Below are 17,641 nucleotides of genomic sequence, written 5' to 3' on the forward strand. Positions count from 1 at the left end.
TCTGTTTCAGATTTCATTTTTTTTAGAGCAAGAATGAATTTCAATTGTGTGTGTTTCCAGTTCATAGTGAAATAATTCTTAGTAATATAAAAAGCTTTACTAAGACTTAACATTTTCCACCTGCTTCAGCCTTTCACAGTAATCAGTACAGTACCCCCAGACAGCGTGTACACTTTAGGGACTCATTAGAAAAAAATAATACATAATTTTGTAAGAATAATCTCTATTTAACTGATTTTAATAATAACAGTATATTGTGTGTGTAACAGTGTGTGTGTGTGTGTGTTTAAAAGCACATTAGTGTACATCAAAGGTACTGAGTGAACAATTGTTTAATAATACCATTACATGACAAAACAGTGTGTGTGGTGTGTGTGTGTGTGTGTGTGTGTGTGTGTGTGTGTTTAAAAGCACACTACACATGTAGTTTCCATGACTCACTTGTATGGCTATTTGAGTAGGTAGCTGGTACTGAGGAATGTGCTTATCTCTGAAAACAAGGCATTGGTTCAATAGAAATGTTGATAATTCTGCACAAACATATATGAAAGTAAATGTATACAATTGCACTGAGCAACAGGAATGGGTCTGATCACTGTCTACAGTGTTATAAGAGGGGCAGGGTTCCTGTGTCAATGCATTTTGATTCCAACAATGTTAAGAGGGGCAGGGTATCTGTGTCAATGCGTTCTGATTCCCTATAGTAACAAGAGGGGCAGGGTATCTGTGTCAATGCGTTCTGATTCCCTAAAGTGTTGTAAGAGAGGCAGGGTATCTGTGTCAATGCGTTCTGATTCTCTACAGTAATAAGAGAGGCAGGGTATCCGTGTCAATGCGTTCTGATTCCCTACAGTGTTAGAAGAGAGGCAGGGTATCTGTGTCAATGCGTTCTGATTCCCTACAGTGTTATAAGAGAGGCAGGGTTTCTGTGTGATTGCGTTCTGATTCCCTACAGTGTTATAAGAGGGGCAGGATTTCTGTGTCAATGCATGCTGATTCTCTACAGAGTTATAAGAGGGGCAGGGTATCTGTGTCAATGCGTTCTGATTCCCTACAGTAATAAGAGAGGCAGGGTTTCTGTGTCAACGCGTTATGATTCCCTACAGTAATAAAAGGGGCAGGGTATCTATGTCAATGCGTTCTGATTCCCTGCAGTAATAAGAAGGGCAGGGTATCTGTGTCAATGCATTCTGATTACCTACAGTATTAAGAGGGGCAGGGTATCTGTGTCAATGTGTTCTGATTCTCTACAGTGTTATAAGAGAGGCAGGGTATCTGTGTCAACGCGTTCTGATTCCCTACAGTGTTGTAAGAGAGGCAGGGTATCTGTGTCAATGCGTTCTGATTCCCTACAGTGTAATAAGAGAGGCAGGGTATCTGTGTCAATGCGTTCTGATTCCCTACAGTAATAAGAGAGGCAGGGTATCTGTGTCAACGCGTTCTGATTCCCTACAGTAATGAAAGGGGCAGGGTATCTGTGTCAATGTGTTCTGATTCTCTACAGTGTTATAAGAGAGGCAAGGTATCTGTGTCAATGCGTTCTGATTCCCTACAGTAATAAGAGAGGCAGGGTTTCTGTGTCAACGCGTTCTGATTCCCTACAGTAATAAGAGAGGCAGGGTTTCTGTGTCAACGCGTTCTGATTCCCTACAGTAATAAGAGAGGCAGGGTTTCTGTGTCAATGCGTGCTGATTCTCTACAGTGTTATTAGAGGGGCAGGGTATCTGTGTCAATGCATTCTGATTCTCTACAGTAATAAGAGAGGCAGGGTATCTGTGTCAATGCGTTCTGATTCCCTGCAGTAATAAGAAGGGCAGTGTATCTGTGTCAATGCATTCTGATTCTCTAAAGTATTAAGAGGGGCAGGGTATCTGTGTCAATGCATTGTGATTCTCTATAGTAATAAGAGAGGCAGGGTATCTGTGATTCTCTACAGTGTTATTAGAGTAGCAGGGTATCTGTGTCAACGCATTCTGATTCCCTAAAGTGTTGTAAGAGAGGCAGGGTATCTGTGTCAATGCGTTCTGATTCTCTACAGTAATAAGAGAGGCAGGGTATCCGTGTCAATGCGTTCTGATTCTCTACAGTAATAAGAGAGGCAGGGTATCCGTGTCAATGCGTTCTGATTCCCTACAGTGTTAGAAGAGAGGCAGGGTATCTGTGTCAATGCATTGTGATTCCTACAGTGTTATAAGAGAGGCAGGGTATCTGTGTGATTGCGTTCTGATTCTCTACAGAGTTATAAGAGGGGCAGGGTATCTGTGTCAATGCGTTCTGATTCCCTGCAGTAATAACAAGGGCAGGGTATCTGCGTCAACGCGTTCTGATTACCTACAGTGCTAGAAGAGAGGCAGGTTATCTGTGTCAATGCGTTCTGATTCCCTACAGTGTTCTAAGAGAGGCAGGGTATCTGCGTCAACGCGTTCTGATTACCTACAGTGCTAGAAGAGAGGCAGGGTATCTGTGTCAATGCGTTCTGATTCCCTACAGTGTTATAAGCGGGGCAGGATATCTGTGTCAATGCAGGCTGATTCTCTACAGAGTTATAAGAGGGGCAGGGTATCTGTGTCAATGCGTTCTGATTCCCTACAGTAATGAGAGGCAGGGTTTCTGTGTCAACGCGTTATGATTCCCTACAGTATTGAAAGGGGCAGGGTATCTGTGTCAATGTGTTCTGATTCTCTACAGTGTTAAAAGAGGGGCAGGATATCTGTGTCAATGCAGGCTGACTCTCTACAGTTTTATAAGAGAGGCAGTGTATCTGTGTCAATGCGTTCTGATTCCCTACAGTAATAAAAGGGGAAGGGTATCTGTGTCAATGTGTTCTGATTCCCTACAGTAATAAGAGGGGCAGGGTATCTATGTCAATGCATTCTGATTCCCTACAGTGTTATAAGAGAGGCAAGGTATCTGTGTCAGTGCGTTCTGATTCCCTACAGTAATAAGAGAGGCAGGGTATCTGTGTCAATGCGTTGTGATTCCTACAGTGCTATAAGAGAGGCAGGGTTCCTGTGTCAACACTTTCTGATTCTCTACAGAAATAAGAGGTTCAGGGTATCTGTGTCAATGCGTTCTGATTCTCTACAGAAATAAGAGTTTCAGGGTATCTGTGTCAATGCATTCTGATTCCCTACAGTAATAAGAGAGGCAGGGTATCTGTGTCAATGCATTATGATTCTCTACAGTGTTATAAGAGAGGCAGGGTATCTGTGTCAATGCGTTCTGATTCTCTACAGTAATAAGAAGGGCAGGGTATCTGTGTCAATGCATTCTGATTCTCTAAAGTATTAAGAAGGGCAGTGTATCTGTGTCAATGCATTCTGATTCTCTAAAGTATTAAGAGGGGCAGGGTATCTGTGTCAATGCATTGTGATTCTCTATAGTAATAAGAGAGGCAGGGTATCTGTGTCAATGTGTTCTGATTCTCTACAGTGTTATAAGAGTGGCAGGGTATCTGTGTCAACGCATTCTGATTCCCTAAAGTGTTGTAAGAGAGGCAGGGTATCTGTGTCAATGCGTTCTGATTCTCTACAGTAATAAGAGAGGCAGGGTATCCGTGTCAATGCGTTCTGATTCTCTACAGTAATAAGAGAGGCAGGGTATCCGTGTCAATGCGTTCTGATTCCCTACAGTAATGAGAGGCAGGGTTTCTGTGTCAACGCGTTATGATTCCCTACAGTAATGAAAGGGGCAGGGTATCTGTGTCAATGTGTTCTGATTCTCTACAGTGTTATAAGAGAGGCAAGGTATCTGTGTCAATGCGTTCTGATTCCCTACAGTAATAAGAGAGGCAGGGTTTCTGTGTCAACGCGTTCTGATTCCCTACAGTAATAAGAGAGGCAGGGTTTCTGTGTCAACGCGTTCTGATTCCCTACAGTAATAAGAGAGGCAGGGTTTCTGTGTCAATGCGTGCTGATTCTCTACAGTGTTATTAGAGGGGCAGGGTATCTGTGTCAATGCATTCTGATTCTCTACAGTAATAAGAGGGGCAGGGTATCTGTGTCAATGCATTCTGATTCTCTACAGTAATAAGAGAGGCAGGGTATCTGTGTCAATGCGTTCTGATTCCCTGCAGTAATAAGAAGGGCAGTGTATCTGTGTCAATGCATTCTGATTCTCTAAAGTATTAAGAGGGGCAGGGTATCTGTGTCAATGCATTGTGATTCTCTATAGTAATAAGAGAGGCAGGGTATCTGTGATTCTCTACAGTGTTATTAGAGTAGCAGGGTATCTGTGTCAACGCATTCTGATTCCATAAAGTGTTGTAAGAGAGGCAGGGTATCTGTGTCAATGCGTTCTGATTCTCTACAGTAATAAGAGAGGCAGGGTATCCGTGTCAATGCGTTCTGATTCTCTACAGTAATAAGAGAGGCAGGGTATCCTTGTCAATGCGTTCTGATTCCCTACAGTGTTAGAAGAGAGGCAGGGTATCTGTGTCAATGCATTGTGATTCCTACAGTGTTATAAGAGAGGCAGGGTTTCTGTGTGATTGCGTTCTGATTCTCTACAGAGTTATAAGAGGGGCAGGGTATCTGTGTCAATGCGTTCTGATTCCCTGCAGTAATAACAAGGGCAGGGTATCTGTGTCAACGCGTTCTGATTACCTACAGTAATAAGAGAGGCAGGTTATCTGTGTCAATGCGTTCTGATTCCCTACAGTGTTATAAGAGAGGCAGGGTATCTGCGTCAACGCGTTCTGATTACCTACAGTGCTAGAAGAGAGGCAGGGTATCTGTGTCAATGCGTTCTGATTCCCTACAGTGTTATAAGCGGGGCAGGATATCTGTGTCAATGCAGGCTGATTCTCTACAGAGTTATAAGAGGGGCAGGGTATCTGTGTCAATGCGTTCTGATTCCCTACAGTAATGAGAGGCAGGGTTTCTGTGTCAACGCGTTATGATTCCCTACAGTATTGAAAGGGGCAGGGTATCTGTGTCAAGGCGTTCTGATTCTCTACAGTGTTAAAAGAGGGGCAGGATATCTGTGTCAATGCAGGCTGACTCTCTACAGTTTTATAAGAGAGGCAGTGTATCTGTGTCAACGTGTTCTGATTCCCTACAGTAATAAAAGGGGAAGGGTATCTGTGTCAATGTGTTCTGATTCTCTACAGTGTTAAAAGAGGGGCAGGGTATCTATGTCAATGCATTCTGATTCCCTACAGTGTTATAAGAGAGGCAAGGTATCTGTGTCAGTGCGTTCTGATTCCCTACAGTGTAATAAGAGAGGCAGGGTATCTGTGTCAATGCGTTCTGATTCTCTACAGTAATAAGAGGGGCAGGGTATCTGTGTCAATGCATTCTGATTCTCTAAAGTATTAAGAAGGGCAGTGTATCTGTGTCAATGCATTCTGATTCTCTAAAGTATTAAGAGGGGCAGGGTATCTGTGTCAATGCATTGTGATTCTCTATAGTAATAAGAGAGGCAGGGTATCTGTGTCAATGTGTTCTGATTCTCTACAGTGTTATTAGAGTAGCAGGGTATCTGTGTCAATGCATTCTGATTCCCTAAAGTGTTGTAAGAGAGGCAGGGTATCTGTGTCAATGCGTTCTGATTCTCTACAGTAATAAGAGAGGCAGGGTATCCGTGTCAATGCGTTCTGATTCCCTACAGTAATGAGAGGCAGGGTATCTGTGTCAACGCGTTCTGATTCCCTACAGTAATAAGAGGGGCAGGGTATCTGTGTCAATGTGTTCTGATTCTCTACAGTGTTATAAGAGAGGCAAGGTATCTGTGTCAATGCGTTCTGATTCCCTACAGTAATAAGAGAGGCAGGGTATCTGTGTCAATGCGTTCTGATTCTCTACAGTAATAAGAGGGGCAGGGTATCTGTGTCAATGCGTTCTGATTCCCTACAGTAATAAGAGAGGCAGGGTATCTGTGTCAATGCGTTCTGATTCCCTACAGTGTTATAAGAGGGGCAGGGTATCTGTGTCAATGCATTCTGATTCTCTACAGTAATAAGAGGGGCAGGGTATCTGTGTCAATGCATTCTGATTCCTACAGTGTTATAAGAGAGGCAGGGTATCTGTGTCAATGCGTTCTGATTCCCTACAGTAATAAGAGGGGCAGGGTATCTGTGTCAATGCGTTCTGATTCTCTACAGTGTAATAAGAGGGGCAGGGTATCTGTGTCAATGCATTGTGATTCTCTATAGTAATAAGAGAGGCAGGGTATCTGTGATTCTCTACAGTGTTATTAGAGTAGCAGGGTATCTGTGTCAACGCATTCTGATTCCCTAAAGTGTTGTAAGAGAGGCAGGGTATCTGTGTCAATGCGTTCTGATTCTCTACAGTAATAAGAGAGGCAGGGTATCCGTGTCAATGCGTTCTGATTCTCTACAGTAATAAGAGAGGCAGAGTATCCGTGTCAATGCGTTCTGATTCCCTACAGTGTTAGAAGAGAGGCAGGGTATCTGTGTCAATGTGTTCTGATTCCCTACAGTGTTATAAGAGAGGCAGGGTTTCTGTGTCAATGCGTTCTGATTCCCTACAGTGTTATAAGAGGGGCAGGGTATCTGTGTCAATGCGTTCTGATTCCCTACAGTAATAAGAGGGGCAGGGTATCTGTGTCAACGCGTTCTGATTACCTACAGTGCTAGAAGAGAGGCAGGGTATCTGTGTCAATGCGTTCTGATTCCCTACAGTGTTGTAAGAGAGGCAGGGTATCTGTGTCAATGCGTTCTGATTCCCTACAGTGCTATAAGAGAGGCAGGGTATCTGTGTCAATGCGTTCTGATTCCCTACAGTGTTATAAGAGGGGCAGGGTATCTGTGTCAATGCATTCTGATTCTCTACAGTGTTATAAGAGAGGCAGGGTATCTGTGTCAATGCGTTCTGATTCCCTACAGTATAAGAGAGGCAGGGTATCTGTGTCAACGCGTTAGTGCTAGAAGGATTCCCTACAGTATTGAAAGGGGCAGTAATGAAAGGGGCAGGGTAAGCATGTGCGTTCTGATTCCTCTACCTGTTTAAAAAGCCTGGGGGGATATCTGTGTCAATGAAGCAGAGTACTTCTGGGTTAGATGTCAGCGTATAGTGGTCAACGTTATTAAGATTAAAAGTCTTAAGAGGCGGAAAAGGGTGACTCTGTTGACAGTCCATGTGTTCTGATCTCTAACAGTGTTAAAAGAGGGATGTCAGGTCAATGCTTCTGTCCCAGTGTTATGTGAGAGGCAAGACACGTTGATTCCCTACAGACTAAGAGGTTCAGGTATCTGTGTCCCGTGCCCATCTGATTCTCTACCGTACTGTTAGAGGGGCAGGTTATCTGTGTCATCTGCTGGTTCTTTCCAGGGTCTGTAGAGTACATCTGTTACACGTAAAAGAGGGCAGGGTATCTGTGTTCATGATATTGTGATTCCCTACAGTGCTTAGCAGATTCCACTATTCTCTGTGTCAACACTTTCTGAGTCTCTACAGTAAGACTCAAGAGATGTCAGGGTATCCTCTGTCAATGCGTATCTGATTCTCGCAGTGACTAAGAGGGGCTTTACTAATCTGTGTCATGCGTTCTGAGTCCCTAAAGTGTTAAGATAGCAGAGGGTATCTGTGTCAATGTGTTCTGATTCCCTACAGTAATAAGAGAGGCAGGGTATCTGTGTCAATGTGTTCTGATTCCCTACAGTAATAAGAGGGGCAGGGTATCTGTGTCAATGTGTTCTGATTCCCTACAGTAATAAGAGAGGCAGGGTATCTGTGTCAATGCGTTCTGATTCCCTACAGTGTTATAAGAGAGGCAGGGTATCTGTGTCAATGCGTTCTGATTCCCTACAGTAATAAGAGGGGCAGGGTATCTGTGTCAATGCGTTCTGATTCCCTACAGTAATAAGAGAGGCAGGGTATCTGTGTCAATGCGTTCTGATTCCCTACAGTGTTATAAGAGAGGCAGGGTATCTGTGTCAATGCGTTCTGATTCTCTACAGAAATAAGAGGTTCAGGGTATCTGTGTCAATGCGTTCTGATTCTCTACAGAAATAAGAGAGGCAGGGTATCTGTGTCAATGCGTTCTGATTCTCTACAGTAATAAGAGAGGCAGGGTATCTGTGTCAATGCGTTCTGATTCCTACAGTGTTATAAGAGAGGCAGGGTTCCTGTGTCAATGCGTTCTGATTCTCTACAGAAATAAGAGTTTCAGGGTATCTGTGTCAATGCATTCTGATTCTCTACAGTAATAAGAGGGGCAGGGTATCTGTGTCAATGCATTCTGATTCTCTACAGTGTTATAAGAGAGGCAGGGTATCTGTGTCAATGCGTTCTGATTCCCTACAGTAATAAGAGAGGCAGGGTATCTGTGTCAATGCATTCTGATTCCCTACAGTAATAAGAGAGGCAGGGTATCTGTGTCAATGCATTCTGATTCCCTACAGTAATAAGAGAGGCAGGGTATCTGTGTCAATGCATTCTGATTCTCTACAGTGTTATAAGAGAGGCAGGGTTCCTGTGTCAACGCGTTCTGATTCTCTACAGAAATAAGAGGTTCAGGGTATCTGTGTCAATGCGTTCTGATTCCCTACAGTAATAAGAGGGGCAGGGTATCTGTGTTAATGCATTTTGATTCTCTACAGTAATAAGAGAGGCAGGGTATCTGTGTCAATGCATTGTGATTCCTACAGTGCTATAAGAGAGGCAGGGTTCCTGTGTCAACACTTTCTGATTCTCTACAGAAATAAGAGGTTCAGGGTATCTGTGTCAATGCGTTCTGATTCCCTACAGTAATAAGAGGGGCAGGGTATCTGTGTCAATGCATTGTGATTCTCTACAGTAATAAGAGAGGCAGGGTATCTGTGTCAATGCGTTCTGATTCCCTACAGTAATAAGAGGGGCAGGGTATCTCTGTCAATGCATTCTGATTCCCTACAGTAATAAGAGGGGCAGGGTATCTGTGTCAATGCATTGTGATTCTCTATAGTAATAAGAGAGGCAGGGTATCTGTGTCAATGCATTCTGATTCTCTACAGTGTTATAAGAGAGGCAGGGTTCCTGTGTCAACGCGTTCTGATTCTCTACAGAAATAAGAGTTTCAGGGTATCTGTGTCAATGCGTTCTGATTCCCTACAGTAATAAGAGGGGCAGGGTATCTGTGTCAATGCATTGTGATTCTCTACAGTAATAAGAGAGGCAGGGTATCTGTGTCAATGCGTTCTGATTCCCTTCAGTAATAAGAGGGGCAGGGTATCTCTGTCAATGCATTCTGATTCCCTACAGTAATAAGAGGGGCAGGGTATCTGTGTCAATGCATTGTGATTCTCTACAGTAATAAGAGAAGCAGCGTATCTGTGTCAATGCATTCTGATTCCTACAGTGTTGTAAGAGAGGCAGGGTCTGTGTCAATGCGTTCTGATTCCCTTCAGTAATAAGAGGGGCAGGGTATCTGTATCAATGCATTCTGATTCCTACAGTGTTGTAAGAGAGGTAGGGTATCTGTGTCAATGCGTTCTGATTCCTACAGTGTTATAAGAGAGGCAGGGTATCTCTGTCAATGCATTCTGATTCCCTACAGTAATAAGAGAGGCAGCGTATCTGTCTCAATGCATTCTGATTCCCTACAGTAATAAGAGAGGCAGAGTATCTGTGTCAATGCATTCTGATTCCTACAGTGTTGTAAGAGAGGCAGGGTATCTGTGTCAATGCGTTCTGATTCCCTTCAGTAATAAGAGGGGCAGAGTATCTGTGTCAATGCATTCTGATTCCTACAGTGTTGTAAGAGGGGCAGGGTATCTGTGTCAATGCGTTCTGATTCCCTACAGTAATAAGAGGGGCAGGGTATCTGTGTCAATGCATTCTGATTCTCTACAGTGTTATAAGAGAGGCAGGGTATCTGTGTCAATGCGTTCTGATTCCCTACAGTGTTAAGAGGGGCAGGGTATCTGTGTCAACGCATTCTGATTCCATACAGTGTTGTAAGAGGGGCAGGGTATCTGTGTCAATGCATTCTGATTCTCTACAGTGTTATAAGAGAGGCAGGGCATCTGTTTCAACGCGTTCTGATTCCTTACATTAATAAGAGGGGCAGGGTATCTGTGTCAATGCGTTCTGATTCCTTCAGTGTTATAAGAGAGGCAGGGTATCTGTGTCAATGCATTCTGATTCCCTACAGTAATAAGAGAGGCAGGGTATCTGTGTCAGTGCGTTCTGATTCAGCAGACAGAATGACACCACCTTCTTGGCAAGGAAGCATCTGGGATATTCATTAAATATAGCTTGTATTATGTAACTAGACTATTATATATTTTATACGCCGGGCCCCCTATATTTATTATGAGCCAGAAGCAATAAGGGATTGTCAATATTGAAGCTGGCATTATTTAATCTTGCTTACCTTTTATTGCTGTTATGACTGTAATCGTGGTAGATTATCATTGGATGAATATTACATTACTGTTCATCAAAATTCTAATTGTACTGCTCTTGTTACATACCAAACCTAAATACGTTGAGCTGGACTAATCATTACAGAGAAGAGAAGTTTTCAAATTCATTACATCTTTGCAGACTATTTTAACTGATTTTAATTAAGTATCCCTCTGCTTGTTTAAAGCTGTGGTTTTTAATGCACATGCTTGTTAATGTTTATTTAGGTATTCATTGATTCGGTTTGAGTTTTTGAATATTTTTTTATTTATTTAATTATAAGATGTTTGGGTTATTTTTCTATAACCACCTTCAACTAGAGGATGGGTTTGCCTGCCTGCACAGATACAGTTCTGAGAAGGTTTGTGAACCCCAGTGATAATTATGGAAATGCCATAGTTTTACCATGATAGCCTTAAATATCCAATAGGGTTTATATTAACCAATTCCATGTCTTTTGAAACAAAATGATGTATTTATTAGACAAATAATGAGTAACTAAGATTCAAGGTTTGTGAAAAAGGAAGTTTCCCCTGGTTTTATCAGCTCAATTAAGGGGGTAATTAGAATCAGGTGTTTAAATAATTAGGTAGATCTTCAGGGGTGAGTTTGGGAGGCCCCACTCTATATAAAGGTCAGAAACTTTGAGTTTGGTTATCACCATACAGGTGTGTAGAAACACGTCATGCCACGATCAAAAGAAATCTCTGAGGCCCTCAGAAAAACAGTTATTGATGCTCATCAGTCTAGAACGTGTTACAAAACTATTTCTAAGGATTTGGGGCTCCACCAATCCACTATCAAGACCACAGTCACTCTACCCAGGAGCGATCACCCTACCAAAATCTCTCCAAGAACAAACCGGAAAATCATCAAATAAGTCACAAAGAACCCCAGAGTAACATCCAAGGATCTGCAGGCCACTCTCGCCTTGGCTAATGTAAGTGTTCATGACTCCACTATCAGAAAAAAGACTGAACAAGAATGGTTTTCATGGAAGGATAGCCAGGAGGAAACCACTGCTCTCTAAAAAGAACATTGTTGCCCGTCTGAAGTTCGCCAAGGAGCACATAGATGAGCCACATGACTTCTGGAACAATGTTCTCTGGACAGACGAGTCAAAGATAGAACTTTTTGGCCTCAATGAGAAATGTTATGTTTGGCAAAACCCAAACCCTGGGTTTGAACAGAAGAACCTCATCCCAACCATCAAGCATGGTGGTGGGAGTGTGATGGTTTGGGGCTACTTTGCTGCCTCAGGATCTGATGTAGCTTGCCTTCATTGACACAACCATGAATACTGCATTGTATCAGAAGATTCTAGAGGAGAATGTCAGGCCATCCATCCGTGAGCTGAAGCTGAACCGATGTTGGGTCATGCAGCAAGACAATGATCCTAAACATCCAAGCAGATCTACAAAAGAATGGCTGCAGAAGAAATCTCGCATTTTAGAATGGCCTAGTCAAAGTCCAGACCTAAACCCCATCAGAATGTTGTGGCAGGACCTGAAGCGAGCTGTCCATGCAAGGAAACTCTCAAATGTCACCGAGTTGAAGCAGTTCTGTAAGGAGGAATGGGCCAAAATTCCTCAAAACCAATGTGAGAGACTGACCAACAGTTACAGGAAATGCTTAGTTGAAGTCATTGCTGCTCAAGGGGGTGCCACCAGTTACTGAATCTAAAGGTTCACATACTTTTTCACACATGGATATTGAATGCTGAATCATTTGTGGATAAATAAATGTTAAAAAAGTATCATGGTTTTTGTATAATTTGTTTAGTCTGGTTATTTTTTCTATTATTAGGACTAATATATTATTAGGATTAAGATCTAATAACATTTTAGGTTTGAAATATGTAAAAATCCTAAGGGGTTCACATACTTTCTCGGCACTGTATACATACTGACAGTTTAGTTCGGTCCAAGGGCCAGTGTTGCCAGATTGGGCAGGTTCAAGACAATTGGGCTTGTATTTCCTTGTATAGTGCCTGGAAAAATGACTTTGGGTGGGTGCCTATTTTTTGGGCTAGTTTTGGGCATTTGTGTGGGTATTACATTTGGATATATGTTGAATAGTTTTAATCAAGATACTAAGCTATATGATACACAACCCTTACAACCCCTTTACATCACTGTTGCTAAACATTGTATCAATAACACGAATCTTTTAAAATAAAAGGAAAAATTTTTTTACTTGGTATGCTTTCAAATTCGAAGGAAGTTCCACAAACTCACCAGAGTGCCATCAATCAATAATAAACGGGCAGGTTTCAGGAAGGAGTGGGAGGGTTTTTGTAGAAATAGTTGGCAAACCTGCCGAGGGCTGCCTTCTCTTTGTTTAGACCTGGGGATAGTCTGGAGCCCAGCAGTAACCTCAGTGTTGGAGCTCAGTATAACATCTGCTTTAGGTCAATTCTTTTTAAATGTAAATAGGTTTTTTTGTTTGTTTGCGCCTTGTTCTTTTCTTAAAAAAAAAAAAAAAAATTATACAATTAGGTTTTTTTTTTTTCTCTTGTGTTCTTAAATAAATATAATTTTGGTTTTGTACCAAACTTCTCCAGTTCCTAAGTGTTTCCATACACAACAACACCAGCCACTGACTGCACTTTCCAACAAACTTCTTGAACCAGATAAAATAACTAAACCTTCAGAAATGTAGTTCTGGTTAATAATGTATGTCGTGAAATGTTGAAAAACTATCATTGCAGTGAGGAAACTATGCTACCCAAACTGGGATTGTGAGCTGTGTCTGTCCTTTTCAAACTATCATTGCAGTGAGGAAACTATGCTACCCAAACTGGGATTGTGAGCCATGTCTGTCCTTTTCAAACTATCACTGCAGTGAGGAAACTATGCTACCCAAACTGGGATTGGGAGCCGTGTCTGTCCTTTTCAAACTATCATTGCAGTGGTGAAACTATGCTACCCAAACTGGGATTGTGAGCCGTGTCTGTCCTTTTCAAACTATCATTGCAGTGAGGAAACTATGCTACCCAAACTGGGATTGTGAGCCGTGTCTGTCCTTTTCAAACTATCATTGCAGTGGTGAAACTATGCTACCCAAACTGGGATTGTGAACCATGTCAGTCCTTTTCAAACTATCACTGCAGTGAGGAAAATATGCTACCCAAACTGGGATTGTGAGCCATGTCTGTCCTTTTCAAACTATCATTGCAGTGAGGAAACTATGCTACCCAAACTGGGATTGTGAGCCGTGTCTGTCCTTTTCAAACTATCATTGCAGTGAGAAAACTATGCTACCCAAACTGGGATTGTGAGCCGTGTCTGTCCTTTTCAAACTATCATTGCAGTGGTGAAACTATGCTACTCAAACTGGGATTGTGAGCCGTGTCTGTCCTTTTCAAACTATCATTGCAGTGGTGAAACTATGCTACCCAAACTGGGATTGTGAGCCGTGTCTGTCCTTTTCAAACTATCATTGCAGTGGTGAAACTATGCTACCCAAACTGGGATTGTGAGCCGTGTCTGTCCTTTTCAAACTATCATTGCAGTGGTGAAACTATGCTACCCAAACTGGGATTGTGAGCCGTGTCTGTCCTTTTCAAACTATCATTGCAGTGAGGAAACTATGCTACTCAAACTGGGATTGTGAGCCGTGTCTGTCCTTTTCAAACTATCATTGCAGTGGTGAAACTATGCTACTCAAACTGGGATTGGGAGCCGTGTCTGTCCTTTTCAAACTATCATTGCAGTGGTGAAACTATACTACTCAAACTGGGATTGTGAGCCGTGTTTGTCCTTTTCAAACTAGCATTGCAGTGGTGAAACTATGCTACCCAAACTGGGATTGTGAGCCGTGTCTGTCCTTTTCAAACTAGCATTGCAGTGGTGAAACTATGCTACTCAAACTGGGATTGTGAGCCGTGTTTGTCCTTTTCAAACTATCATTGCAGTGAGGAAACTATGCTACCCAAACTGGGATTGTGAGCTGTGTCTGTCCTTTTCAAACTATCACTGCAGTGAGGAAGCTATGCTACTGTAACCCTTATTCATTGCACATGATATTATTATGTTTTACTATGCCCTATGTCACTTAAATCAATAAGTGCACCAGTGGAAGTGAATAAAATGCTTTACGTTGTGTGAATGAGGCACTCAATCTTTCCAATGAAGCAGGTTTATTTTCCAAATCTGAAACAATAACAAATTGGGGACAATTCAGTTTCCTTTCCTAGCTGGGTGTCTGGAGCTCTGTGTCTGCTGTCCCCATTGCTGTCTCTGGCAAACTCTCAGACACTTCCTCTCTCTTTAGCACAGCTGGTCCACTCGTTGCTATCGCAACTGCCTGAAACCGTTTCATTGTACCCAGGCACTGTACAAGCTCACTTTCCCGACACTCTTAAATTACAGACTGCCTTGAACACGTGGCAATTGCATGTCTGTCCTTTTCAAACTATCATGGCAGTAATGACGCTATGCTACCCAAACTGGGATTCTGAGTCATGTTTGTCCTTTTTCATTGTTTAGAACTGTGTACACATTATTTGGAATGATGCATTTTATTTGAATTACTACAATAATGTTTCTTCTGTTGAAAGATAATTCCTGTTATAGCTTCAAGTAATGAGTATGAAATCTGTTCACATACAGTTTGTTTGACTTGGATTATGTTTTCGAAGCGTGAAAGCTATTTTTTATTCCTGCTATTCAGCGATGACTGTGGCTCAGGCATTTTGGTGGATGTTAATTATTTTTTTAACAATACCTTACAATCCCTGCCTCCCAAGCCACACTCATTTCCTGGACCATGCTCCATGTGGTAATAAGATTCTGGTGGTTTACTATATTTTGTATATACTGGCACTGGTGTGTTTCCCTTTTATTCAGTCTTACCTTGTCTTACCTTGAGAAAGCCTATCAACACCTTGGGCAACTCAAGTGGATAATCACATCGATTCTAGAATCTGCAAGCTACTTGCTCCAAGCCTATCATTACATCATCAATGCTGTCTTCACCTGCGCTCAACCACCTCACAGGCTGCACTTGGGGAAAGTGCATTGGCAGTGTTCGTTGCAGTGTGGTTACCTTTAGAGAAATGAAGCCATGCTTCTGTGTTTATTCAATAGAATTGTAAAGGTTGAAAAATGTGATTTATAAATATAAGCATACCATATCCCTAGAGAGTGTTCTGGGAGGAGCCAAGGGAATATCCTATATAGCAATGATTTAAACTATAAGACCTGGAACTGTATTGTTTGCATAATGTTTTTTTTTTTCTACAGTGATTCATCAAGCTCATCTTGCTTATAGTACCAAATCACTGCTTAACACTGGCAGAGGTACTGTAAAGGAAACAGAAAAGCCACTCTGTGATTGTTGTCTAGTCACTGCTTTTACTGTATGTACTGTAAAGGAAGAAGACAATGCAGGAAACTGAATGGTTGTCACCAGTCTATCCATGTACAAAATACTGCACTTGCTAATCTGCACCTTATTTGAACAAAACTGAAAAAAAGTGTGTGGCAGTGTGCTCTGCCCCTGTGTGTATTTTGTGTTCTGTGTTGCGTGTGGTGTGTTAATGTTGATGTAGAGGTATTGGTGCAAGGGTTATTGCACTATCACTTAATGTGCATTTAAAGTATTTAATAATATGTGAGCACGGGGTTGCACAAATGAGTTCACGTGCTGGGATTCACGTGAGTAATTAATTAGTAATTGAATCCCGGCACAGCAGTGTGTGTGTATGTGTGTGTGTGTGTGTGTGTGTGTGTGTGTGTTATATATATATATATATATATATATATATATAGATGCACGTTTCACTCATTCGGGGTTGGGTGTTCAGTGAGTAGAGAACAGGAGAGAAAAGGAAAGTAAAACAAAGTAAAAGAATAATAAAATAACAATTTCTATTTCGTGCTGGAAGGACCATCATGGTACTTGTTTGCTTTGACTCACCGTGTTTGTTTGTCTGTTAGTCCACTGTTTGTTTAAGCGTTAGTCCGTTTTGTTTGTCTGTTTATTTTGGCCTCAAGTGCTGTGTGCTGTTTTTTAGTTTGAACCTTTTATTTTTCAATAAACGCACTGAGCCCCACAGCGTCTCAGTTTCACCTGACAGTACTGCCTGTCTGCGTGTGTACTCCTTTCAGGCCTGACGTCACCCTACAGCCAGCCTGTTCACAAGGTGTCGGTGAAGGTTAAAGATATGCTAGGAACGGCGTTCATTTTACCTCAGATCCTGCCACTACATGTAATTTGGCTCTAGATGTGTGTGTTTAGTAGTTCAAATTTGAAGCATGCGTTGACTAATGCACCTGACCATGATCAACCACTGACTGGTATATCACTACATAACATTGGAAGAATCATCTTTTTGTTTACTTTATCCTTATTTAGTTTACTAGAAGTGTCATTACAATAACCTTGGTCTTCCCATTATACAGGATATCTCTCAGTGCATGCTGGGAGTGGGTGGACGTAGTTGCTAAGTGAACGTGAGCTGCTGTGAGGAAGATCTATGCTCTGTTTGTTTGTTTAATTTTTTCTGATTTTTTTACTGTTCTATAGAAGATCATTTTAAAGTGCTGGGTGTTTTCAGAGGAGGACTGACTTTTGTCAAGTTCAAGGGGAAAACATCCCCTAGGTTCTCCGTTGGAAAAACGTACCCGTAGATATGGAGTTAAGATCGCCCCTGAGCAGGGCAGTAGTGCTGAGGTTCAAGGAGAAGAGGTAGGTGAGAGAAGCAATGTTAGAGCTCAGGTACACAGCCTGAGGTAAATATAAAGGCTAATGGGCTCACTGCAGCTGTGGGATCCCAGGGGCCGAGAGGCTCACATTACAGAGATCGAGTCGGTAAACAGTGTGTGGGGAGAGACAGAAATGAAAGTGGAATTTTAAAATGCAAAAAAAAAGAGAAGTAGGAAATCAATTGACAAAACGGTGGCCAAAAAAAGGACAAATCAAGGTTCTGTTACCGATAGCGTTGGTCAGACGCATAGGCGCAGACTGGGGGGACAGTACATGTGTTTGTCCCCCCATTTTCAGGACCCTAACAATATTTTTTTTAAATGGTTTTATGATTCAAAATACTTAAACTAAATATGGGTAGCTTGTTTTGTTGGGACTGGAACGCACCAGATTTTCCACCCCTTCTTATTTTACACAATGAACTGGTAAGTGAGCGTGACACACACCATTGCTTGCATGCATGTTATTACTTTAGTCGATGTGTACAATAACGGTGTTATGGGTTTAATTTTAGAAATGGATATTCGAAATTTCTTTAGAAAGCCACCTTGTTTTTTCTGTTGTTGTAGATAGCACACAGG

This window comes from Polyodon spathula, chromosome 2, assembly GCF_017654505.1.
Source record: "Polyodon spathula isolate WHYD16114869_AA chromosome 2, ASM1765450v1, whole genome shotgun sequence".
NCBI lineage: Eukaryota > Metazoa > Chordata > Actinopteri > Acipenseriformes > Polyodontidae > Polyodon > Polyodon spathula.